Genomic DNA, 12,166 nt, shown 5'->3' on the forward strand with positions numbered 1-12,166 from the left:
AATAGTACTAATAAAACTGGCACCTTATCCCCTAGTTTCCAAAATGGGGTCACTTCTTGGGAGTTTCTACTGTAAGGGTGCATCAGGGGGCTTCAAATGGGACATGGCATCTAGAAACCATGTGGAGTTCCTTTTCTTCTGCGCCCTGCCGTGTGCCCATACAGCAGTTTATGACCACATGTGGGGTGTTTCTGTAAACCGCAGAATCTGGGTAATAAATATTGAGTTTTGTTTGGCTGTTAACCATCGATGTGTTAAAGAAAAAAATTGATTAAAATGGAAAATCTGCCAAAAAAGTGAAATTTAAAAATTTGATCTCCATTTTCCTTTAATTCTTGTGGAACGCCTAAAGGGTTAACAAAGTTTGTAAAATCGGTTTTGAATACCTTGAGGGGTGTAGTTTCTACAATGGGGTCATTTATGGGGGTATCCACTATGTAGGCCCCACAAAGTGACTTCAGACCTGAACTGGTCCTTATAAAGTGGGTTTTGGCAATTTTCTTATAAATTTGAAGAATTGCTTCTAAACTTCTAAGCCTTCTAACGTCCTAAAAAAATAAAATGACATTTCCAAAATGATGCCAACATAAAGTAGACATATGGGGAATGTTAAATAATAAATATTTTATGAGGTATCACTTTCTGTTTTAAAAGCAGAGAAATTGAAATTTAGAAAATTGCGAATTTTTCAAATTTTTGGGTAAATTTGGGATTTTTTCATAAATAAAGGTGAAATATTTTGACTCAAATTTATGACTATCATGAAGTACAATGTGTCACGAGAAAACAATCTCTGAATGACTTGGATAAATAAAGGCGTTCCAAAGTTATTACCACATAAAGTGAGATATGTCAGTTTTGCAAAATTTGGCCTGGTCAGGAAGGGGGCAAATGGCCCAGATGGGAAGTGGTTAATTGTTTTAATTTTTGTTGCACACTATGTTGTAGACCACTCACAAACATATCTTAGTCAGCCAAGTAGGAAACCTATTTTTAAAATGTGAGTTCTATAAATACAAAAATACTGTTACAATTATTATTGCTGTCCAATATCTAGGCAAAACTATACATTATTAAGAGGTCCCGACAGCAGAGTGTCAACAGACATTACACTTATCCCCTTGATACATCATCTATAGAGCAATTTTTTTTTTTTAGACCTATAGATTCCAAGTTATGTTACAGCACGACATGAATTTTGCTGCCTAAGGCAGGTTGTAAAAGGACTTGATGGAAATGACGTGGACATTTGACCAGGCTTTGCAGCTTCAGGTGTTACAATTAGTTGCTTGTGACCTGCAGCTCATTAATTCTATGATACTTGGAATTGGTATAAATTAGAAAGCAGTGTGGTGAACTGTAAATCATTTAATAGAAAAGGAACCTCCATTGGTGTTCTTTTTGTAGAATTACTTACAATATAATGCTATTCTCCTAAATGGTAAAACTGATATTTCTTAGCCTTTTGTGCATAAAAAGCTTAAATATCTATTACAAAGTTGTCAAAATTGCCTTCTGGCTCTTTCACTGTTTATACAAGAATTTGCCATTGCATGAAAGGAAAGATCATACTCGTCTCAGAGCAGTTGTGGAGCATCATATCAAGCTTTCAATTTATTTTTGTCCCAACATTCAATAAGAATAATGGTACAAACATTTGGGGGCTGATAACACTAATAGAAATAACATGGTGATTGCTAAGGACAAATCAGCAATGAACAGTTAAAATCATAGTGGTTTGAAGATAGACGTGGGTGAAAATAGGAACTCTGAAGAGGACAAGAAACAAACTTCAGGGTTCATCGCAAACAAGGGACTCAAAAAATGTGCAAAAAGAATAAGAAAAAAATAAATAGCATATTGTAACTTTGAGTTCCTGGGTTCAAGTGCAGAATCCATAACAGGAGCTCATCACCTACCATATGCCATTTCTAAAACATATATCTTTTCATGTGGCCGAGAGGCTCTGGGCAGCTGCTACATCTGCACCATACCTACATCCCTGCTGACAAGTGTACAAATGCAAAACACTATCTATGACATGACGAAAGTTGAAGGGACAAAATAACTCTTTTTCATCAAGAGGTTTGCAAATTAGCACATGCCAAAAAATATTTTCACAAGCAATTTACCTTCACAGCCAGCAGCAGAATGAAAACCTAAAAATGTTAATTAATTACATCCCTCCACGATCCATTTTCACAATTTTTCTTGGCTGCAATAGCATTGAATTCATATTAAAGAGGTTGTGCCACATTTTTAAGTTAGCCCCTATCCACAAGATAGGTAATAACCAGGTGATCGATGGGGTCTGACAGCTTGGTTCTCCTGAGTAGATGGAGTGGCAGGTTGAGCATGTGCCCTGTGGCTCCATTCATACTCTATTGGACGACCGGAGATCGTAGAATGCAGTGCTTAGCTATTTCCAGCACTTTCATAGAGAATGAATAAAGTGGCAGGGTGCATGCTTGATTTGCAGCTTTAGCAGATCAGGGGAACAGGACCCCCATTCTCAGGATTGTGGGCATCCCAGCAGTTGGACCCCTAACGATCTGTTAGTTATCCCCTATCCTGTGAATAGGGGACAACTTCAAAACTTGCCACAACAATGAGTATCTTAGGTTGTTACATTACTACAGACTAAAGTCATTGGATGACACAGCAACATAACATGACACATTGTCACTGTAGCCCAATCTATCCTCAGGATAGATCATCAATATAAGCCCAACAGGGGTCCAATTTCCTGCACCCCCATTGATCAGCTGTTTAAGGAAGCCGTGGTACTCATGACAGCACCTCTCTGTATGTGACCATTTGTCATGATGCAAGGGGAGCGGATCACAGCTGCGGCCAGCGATTGGCTGCAGTTGCATCAAAACAGAACTTTACATTCAGGGACCATAGTGGAGCAGTGGAGGCTGAAAAGCACAGGAGTTGGGAGCCAGCATTGCGAAGCAGGTAAGTATGCTTCCCTTTGAAGGTCTGCCCAGAAAGGGGGGGGGGGATGTTGCCAACTCCCCTTACCTCCAAACTTGCATAACCCCTTTAAGTATTGAAAAAACACTTTAATGCTCAAGCTACCTGATACAGTTGTCACAGGGATCAGCGGACTGCTTATTGTTTTATACATCTTTAAAGGGAGTCTGTCACCTCCATATGGCCATATACAGTGCTTACATGGCTCTGTAGCACACCTATACAGGATTGTAACGATACCTTTGTTCTTTTCTTTAGACTTGCACCAGCAGGAAAAACTAAGTTTAATTCATATGCAAATTAGCACTCGCAAGTGCCCAGGGGCGACGTTCAGTGTGTAGGTGCCCAGGCTGCTGTGCCTTCTTTTCACTTTACTCCTCCCCAGTCTCTGCCTTTGCCCGCCCTCCAAGTCCGGACCTATCAATGCGGCAAGAGACTTGGACTTGCAAAGGCAGAGGCTGGGGAGGAGGAAAGTGAAAAGTAGGTAGAGCAGCCTGGGCACCTACACACTGAACGCCGCCCCTGGGCACTTGCGAGTGCTCATTTGCATATGAATTAAACTTCGTTTTTTCCTGCTGGTGCAAGTCTAAAGAGGCTTCAGAGCCATATAAGAAAAAGTTAAGTTTGAAGCCTTGTAAAAAAGGAAAAAGAACACACAATGAAACAAAAAAAGTATAAATGTCTTTAAACTGGCCAAGGACCAGGTTCTAATTAGCATATTTTGTTTGCCAAGCAATAGGGATACAACAATGTCCTTTTAAAATATTTGGGTATTGAAGGTTTTATAACAAGAAAAGGTAGAACAAAAACAGCCTTTTAAAGTTGAAATACAAAGGTTGACCAGATGTGGAAAATTCCAATGACGGAACAATTATGGCATTGTGCAGTGCATATTGGAATGATGAAAAAAGCATACACTATCACCTTAGTTATCTGCCTCTATGGGCAGCTGGGCTTAGAACAGCAATAACCAATGATCTTAGGCCCCTTAGGCGAGTATTCCGCGCGGGTGCAATGCGGGAGGTAAACGCATTGCACCCGCACTGAATCCTGACCCATTCATTTCTATGGGGCTGTGCACACGAGCGGTGATTTTCACGCATCACTTGTGCGTTGCGTGAAAATCGCAGCATGCTCCTCTTTGTGCTTTTTTCACGTAACGCAGGCCCCATAGAAATGAATGGGGTTGCGTGAAAATCGCGAGCATCCGCAAGCAAGTGCGGATGCGGTGCGATCTTCACGCACGGTTGCTAGGTGACGATCGGGATGGGGACCCGATCATTATTATTTCCCCTTATAACATGGTTATAAGGGAAAATAATAGCATTCTGAATACAGAATGCTAAGTAAAATAGGGCTGGAGGGGTTAAAAAAAATAAAAAAAAATTTAACTCTTCTGTCTTCATCTGTGCTGTGAGCAATAGGACCTTTGATGACATCACTGCGTTCATCACATGGTCCATCACATGATCCATCACCATGGTGATGGATCATGTGATGAGCGTAGTGACGTCATCAAAGGTCCTATTGCTCACAGCACAGATGAAGACAGAAGAGATGCCGGCTGCGCGAACATGTGGCTTAAGGTGAGTTAAATTATTATTATTTTTTTAACCCCTCCAGCCCTATTTTACTAAGCATTCTGTATTCAGAATGCTATTATTTTCCCTTATAACCATGTTATAAGGGGAAATAATACAATCTACAGAACACCGATCCCAAGCCCGAACTTCTGTGAAGAAGTTCGGGTTTGGGTACCCAACATGAGCAATTTTTCTCACGTGAGTGCAAAACGCATTACAATGTTTTGCACTCGCGCGGAAAAATCGTGCATTTTCCTGCAACGCACTCTCCTCTTATCCGGGCCAAAAATATGACGCCCGTGTGAAAGAGGCCTAACAAAGAAAAAGAGGAATAGTGAAGGGATGAAAAGAGAGATGCAGAGGGGAAGGGGGGTTGGGGTTATCTTCTGTCCTTATTACAAGATAGTTGGGCTGTATGTTGTGATATGTTATGTATTGCAGTATGTTAAAACTTGTCATAACCTGTTTGTCCAATTAATTAATAGGCTACATGCTGACCATTTGATCCATAAAGTTGTGCTATGTGAGAAGTCCAAAGATATAACAATCTTCTGCTTTTGGAAAAGGTAGTGACTAGGGTTGAGCGAACCCGAACTGTAAAGTTCGGGTTCATACCGAATTTTAGGGTTTTTTAAACCGTTAAATACTGCTGTTACATTGTTCGTTGAAAAAAGCAAATTTTTTGTGCTAGTTAGTACATTTGCGGCCTGCGCTGCATTTCAGACAGTCCACTAAAACCGTTAAAAACTGCTGTTGCATTGTCGGTTCAAAAAAAAATTACTTTTTGTGCTAGATTTGAGGCCTGCGCTGCATTTCTGACAGTCCAATAAAAACAGTCAATACTGCTGTTACATTGTTGGTTGACAAATTCACATTTTTTGTGACCGTGAAGTAATTGTGTGACCTCAAGAAATTTTTTCTCTTTATGACACCAGCACAGCCTTACTGTCAGTGGACTTAATTGTTGACTATTGGCGGTTACATTGTCGCCTGACATAAACCATCTGTTAGTTTGGTGGGTGAGCGCAAAGAATGAGGAGAGCGTCAAACAAGGGACGTGGCCCTGGTCGTGGTGCTGCTGGTGTTGGTGGAGCTCGTGTTGCAGGGAGAGGACGTGGTTGATCTGTGCCAGCTACACGCCCAAGTGAAACACCTTCCTCAGGTGCGAATAGGCGACAAAACCTTCAGCGTTGTTTGGTAGGGCCGAATGCGGCTCTACGAATGGTGAGGCCTCCAGTTCCTTCACATTGTCTCCCACCCAATCCCCTGCTGAAAGATCAGAGCTAGCACCTGCAGCCCATGTCCATTAGTCTTTCACCTCACCCCCTTGCAAATCAGCCAAGCAATCTGAGCCCCAAGTCATGCAGCAGACTCTTCTGCTTTTTGATGACTCTGCTAGCAGGGTTTCCCAGGGCCATCCACATAGACATGCCCCAGAAGTGGAAGAGATTGAGTGCACCGATGCCCAACCACTTATGTTTCAGGATGAGTACATGGGAGGACCATCGCAGCACGTCTCGGATGATGACGAAACACAGGTGCCAACTGCTGTGTCTTTCTGCAGTGTGCAGACCGACAGGGAGGGCAGGGGTGAAGACTGGGTGGAAGATGATGTGGAGGACGATTAGGTCCTCAACCCCAGATGAAATCAAGGTCAAGCGAGTGACCTGTGTATTTCGAAGAGGCGGTGGTCGCACAGAGCCACCAGCACAGCAAAAGAGGGAGCAGGGTACAAAAACCGAGCAGCCATTCCCTAGACAGTACGCTTTCTACTGCCCTCCGCACCAAGGGACCGAGCACACAAAATCCAGCTCCAAGGAGTTCCCTGGCGTGGCAGGTCTTCAGACAATGTGCTGACGACAAGACATGAATGGTTTGCACGCTGTGCAATCAGAGCCTGGAGCGAGTCATAAACTTTCTTAACCTGAGCACAACCTGCATGACCAGGCATCTAAGTGCAAAGCACGAGCTGCAGTGGAGTAGACACCTCAAAAACCAAGAAAGGTCTCTGGCTCCTCCTGCTTCCTCTTCTGCTGCAGTCTCAGCCTCTTTATCCACCTCTGGAGTAACAGTGGCACCTGCCACCCCGAAAACAGAGGGTCTGCCAGCAACACCACCACCTGGGTCACCAAGCATCTCCACAATGTCCCACGGAAGTGTTCAGCTCTCCATCTCCCAAACACTGGAGCAGAAGAGGAAGTACCCCCCTACCCACCTCGCGATCCCTGGCCCTGAATGCCAGCATTTAAAAATTCCTGGCCTTTGAAATGCTGTCATTCCGTCTGGTGGACCTGGACAGTTTTAAGAATTTGATGGCGGTGGCTGTCCCAAACTACGTTGTGCCCAGCCGCCACTACTTTTACAGGAAAGCCATCCCTTCCCTGCACAACCAAGTAGTGGACAAAATCAGGTGTGCACTGCGCAACGCCATCTGTGGCAAGGTCCACCTAACTACGGATACGTGGACCAGTAAGCATGGTCAGGAACGTTATATCTCCCTAACAGCACACTGGGTAAATGCAGTGGCGGCTGGGCCTGAGGCTTCCTCCTCCTACTCCGCTTCCTCATCCTCTTCCGCCTCCTCATCAGGTCAGCGTAACACCTTCCCCACCAACTTCAGCACAGCCAGGGGTAAACGATAGCAGGCAGTTTTGAAACTTATCTGTTCGGGGGAAAAACCCCACACCACACAGGAGCTGTTGACGGGCCTTGATTAACAGACCGTTGGTGCCAGTGAGCCTCAAGCCCGGCCTGGTGGTGTGCGATAATGGGAGAAATCTCGTAGCAGCTCTGGGCCTAGCCGGTTTGAAGCACATCTCTTGCCTGGCACATGTGCTGAATTTAATTTAATAACTTGACCCACCCTCTCCACCCAATCAGATTTCAGCCATTGACCTCCCTTGGATGTGATATCCCTTTCTCAGGCTCCCTCTCCAACATGGAACCCTGATTCCCCATTACCCGTGATCACCATGGTAGGCGCATAAAAGAACATCAAAATTTTATAGGGAAGATCTCCAAATGGATCGTGGATGTCACGGGGACGTGCGATCAGGCAGAAGTTATCTAGAGTCAACAAAGTGGCAGAAGGGCCTCTCCTGTATAAAGTTTCCTAATCCAAAATACCGCAGTGACATTCCCTGTAATTGTTTATTATTAATTCCAATAACAGGGCATCTTAAGAGTCCTGTATTGTTATTTATCTTCACTACCTCCCCGAGTCGGGAGTGGGTAATTGCCGCGCGCCTGCTGCCTTCCTTGGATGCTTCTGCTTCAATAACTTGTCCCACATCTTCACCCAATCAGATTTCAGCCATTGACCTCCCTTGGATATGGTATTCCTTTCTTAGGCTCCCTCTTCGGCATGGAACCCTGATTCCCCATTACACAAGATCACCATGGCAGGCGCATAAAAGAACATCGAAAGTTGATAGAGAAAATTATCTAATTGGATCGTGGACGTCACGGGGACGTGCGACATGGTGGAGCAGTATGTGTGCACACGCCTACACCTACTGACTGATGAGTCTGCCCCCTTCAACTTCTGGGTCTCTAAATTGGGCACATGACCTGAGCTTGCCCTTTTTGCCTTGGAGGTGCTGGCCTGCCCTGCAGCCAGTGTATTGTCTGAACGTTTGTTTAGCAGGGCAGGAGGGGGTTATCACAGACAAGCGCAGCCGCCTGTCCACAGCTAATGTGGACAAGCTCACATTCATTAAAATAAACCAGGCAGGGATCCCACAGGGCTTGTCCATACCTTGTGCAGAATAGACATGTATACCGGCCTCACCCAGCCATTATTGTACTCCAGCGCACTTTCTCTTGTTTTATTTTTTATATTTCCCAATGTTTTGGGGTCTACCTAAATTTAAACAAAAAATAAAAATAAAAAAATAAAAAACAAAACCATAAACCAGTGTTGGCTACCTCCTCCTCCACTGCCGCTTCTACCTACACCGCCACATCCACCGCCTCCTCAACCTCCTACTCCATAAGGACCTCCTCATCCTAGATTAAGATTATTATGTTTTATTTTTACGTATTTTATGTTATTTTAAGTCATTTCCCTATTCACATTTGTTTGTAGAGCACTTGCCATGCTCCTAACCACATGTTGCCTTGCAGCCCTCTAGCCCTTTCCATGACGTTTTTAGAGCCATTTTAGTGCTCCAAAGTTTGGGTCCCCATTGACCTTTTTGCGAAGTTCGGCCGAACCCATCGAACCCGAACTTCCAGGTGTCCGCTCAACTCTAGTAGTGACCAGTGCCAATACTGTGAACTGATGCTTCTTTAACAGAAGTGAAGTGATTTTTCTTTAAAATAATTATTCTCACATCTCAAGGTGTTTCTTCCCTTTCTTGGATGTTTAGCAGCTCATCAAGCACCTGCATCTTACCAGAATACATACCAATTAGCTCTGGGAAACCCCTCTCCTGTATATAAAATAGCTCTTCACATATAGCTCTAGTGATACATATGGCATGTAATGCACCCTCAATTTCCTTCTTCACTGTCCAGAGAGATAAACCTATATACAGTGGGGTCATTTACCATCAGATATTCGCCAGTTTTCTATGCCTCTACATAACTTTGGCGGATCCACCGCCAATGCAAGGGGTTATTAAGACGCTGGTCTTAGTAAATGACCCCCAATGATTGCAATAATGCTTCATTTGCAGTACATTTTTGTGGGATAACACACAAAACTGCACAAACCTTTTCTGCCACTGGCAAAAGAAAACTTTGAAAACTTGGTAACAGCATGGGCTGACAGAAGACAGAACACATCTACCTGCTTCAGAACTGTCTGTACAAACACCTTTGCATTGCACCCAGAAGAATTTTATTTTCCAAGTAGTAGATAGACAAAAGTGCACAGTTTCAAATCAAATGTCTTGTGTCAGACAATGGCCTATATGCATTTTTGCAAACGTGATGTCCTAGACAAAACACTGACTAGCTAGCTCTCCGTTGAGAATATGTAGAGAAGTGAATAAATGCTAACAAAGAAAGATGTTGAAGAAGAGTTCACTGACAAACAATATATTTACAGCGTCAATCAATCCTGAAATGGGACACACAGCAAAAAAACAACTGAAGAGATGGAAAAAAATAGTCAAGCATTAAGGCTTCATTAAACAGTTTGCGAAGACTGCAGAAACCTATAGCTATTACACCACAAATAAAATCTTCTCCTTGATGATACACAGTACAATGTAACCTAGAAGGACATTTTACTTCTGGACCAGTATCATTAACCACTTAAGGACCACAGGTTTATACCCCCCTAGTGACCAGGCCCTTTTTTACAAATCGGCACTTCACAACTTTAACGGTTTATTGCTCGGTTATGCAACTTGGCACGCAAATGAATTTCACCTCCTTTTCTTCTCGCAAATACAGCTTTCTTTTGGTGGTATTTGATTGCTGCTGACATTTTTCGTTTTTCTGATATTAACCAAAATAGACCGCAATTTTCTCAAAAAAAGTGTATTTTTAACTTTTTCTGGTAAAATTGTTCAATTATAATTACATTTCTATACAAGTTTGTGTCAGAATTTATTGTGGTACATGTCTTTGATAAAAAAAAAATCCAATAAGTGTATATTTATTGGTTTGCGCAAAAGTTATAGCGTTTACAAACTATGGTACAAAAATGTGAATTTCCGCATTTTGAAGCAGCTCTGACTTTCTGAACACCTGTCATGTTTCTTGAGGTGCCAGAATGCCAGGATAGTATAAATACCCCCCAAATGACCACATTTTAGAAAGAAGACACCCCAAAGGGGCATGGTGAGTTCATGTATGATTGAATTTTTTTTCACAAGTTAGCGGAAAATGACACTTTCTGAGGAAAAAAAAATAATAATAAAGTTTCCATTTCTGCTAACTTCTGGCAAAAAAATAAAAAATCCCCCACGGACTCACTATGCCCCTCAGTGAATACCTTGGGGTGTCTACTTTCCGAAATGGGGTCATTTGTGGGGTGTGTTTACTGTTCTGGAATTTTGGGCGGTGCTAAATTGTGAGCAACCCTGTAAAGCCTAAAGGTACTCGTTGGACTTTTGGCCCCTTTACGCACCTAGGCTGCAAAAAAGTGTCACACATGTGGTATCAAAATACTCAGAAGAAGTAGGGCAATGTGTTTTGGGGTGTATTTTTACATATACCCATGCTGGGTGAGAGAAATATCTCTGTAAATTGACAACTTTGTATTAAAAAAATTAAAAAGTTGTCATTAACAGAGATATTTCTCACACACAGTATGGGTATATGTAAAAATACACCCCAAAACACATTGCCTTACTTCTTCTGAGTACGGCGATACCACATGTGTGACACTTTTTTGCAGCCTAGGTGCGCAAAGGGGCCCAAATTCCAATGAGTACCTTTAGGATTTCACAGGGCATTTTTACACATTTGGATTCCAAACTACTTCTCACGCTTTAGGGCCCCTAACATGCCAGGGCAGTATAAATACCCCACAAGTGACTCCATTTTGGAAAGAAGACACCTGAAGATATTCCGTGAGGGGCATGGCGAGTTCATAGAAGTGACCGTGACGTGGTGCATGATGGGCTCCGATATTTTCCTGACAGGAATATATTGGCAAAAGTCTCAGCTTTTAATATCTGCATTTATGACTAGCCAGTAAAGTCAGTGGCATATCCTTTTGTTGCATTTTTTCTGTGATTTATATGATTATATTTTCATCTGCACAATGCTCCGTTTTGTGTAGGATGCCTTTGTGGTGCATGTGGACCGCGCCGACATCCTCCACCGTATGCATTTTTTTGCTGGGGATAGTCGTTTGCTGCGGTCCACATGCGGTGGGGCTGCTCCCCCAATGAAAAACACGCTACAATGTTAGGGGTTGAGCAGCTCCCCCAGATTTGCCACTATATTTCTGTGTTTGTGTCTTGTTTTATATGTAGTGTATGTGCCTTTACCTGGCATTCAAACACTCTCTTTTGCACCTGGTAACCTCCATCACATAGTCTGATATGGGTGCGGCTTACAGTCTTGCTTTGTTCACATTGCATTAGTTGTCCTGCTATGCAGTTGTGTGAAAGCTTGGCTGTGAGCTGGATTACATCATCTTCAGACCTTGTTCACACCATAGGTAGCTTAGTGGTAGGATCCCTTGCCATGCTGAGTGACCGTGACGTGGTGCATGATGGGCTCCGATATTTTCCTGACAGGAATATATTGCCAAAAGTCTCAGCTTTTAATATCTGCATTTATGACTAGCCGGTATAGTCAGTGGGATATCCGTTTGGTGCATTTTTTCTGTGATTTATAAAAGTCTCATATTCCACTAACTTGTGACAAAAAATACAATTTTATATGAACTCACCATACCCCTCACTGAATACCTTGGGGTGTCTTCTTTCTAAAATGGGGTCACTTGTGGGGTATTTATACTGCCCTGGCATTTTAGGGGCCCTAAAGCGTGAGAAGTAGTTTGGAATCCAAATGCGTAAAAATACCCTGCGAAATCCAAAAAGTACTCATTGGAATTTAGGCCCCTTTGCGCACCTAGGCTGCAAAAAAGTGTCACACATGTGGTATCGCCGTACTCAGAAAAAGTAGGGCAATGTCTT

The sequence above is a fragment of the Bufo bufo genome, chromosome 5, assembly GCF_905171765.1.
Source record: "Bufo bufo chromosome 5, aBufBuf1.1, whole genome shotgun sequence".
NCBI lineage: Eukaryota > Metazoa > Chordata > Amphibia > Anura > Bufonidae > Bufo > Bufo bufo.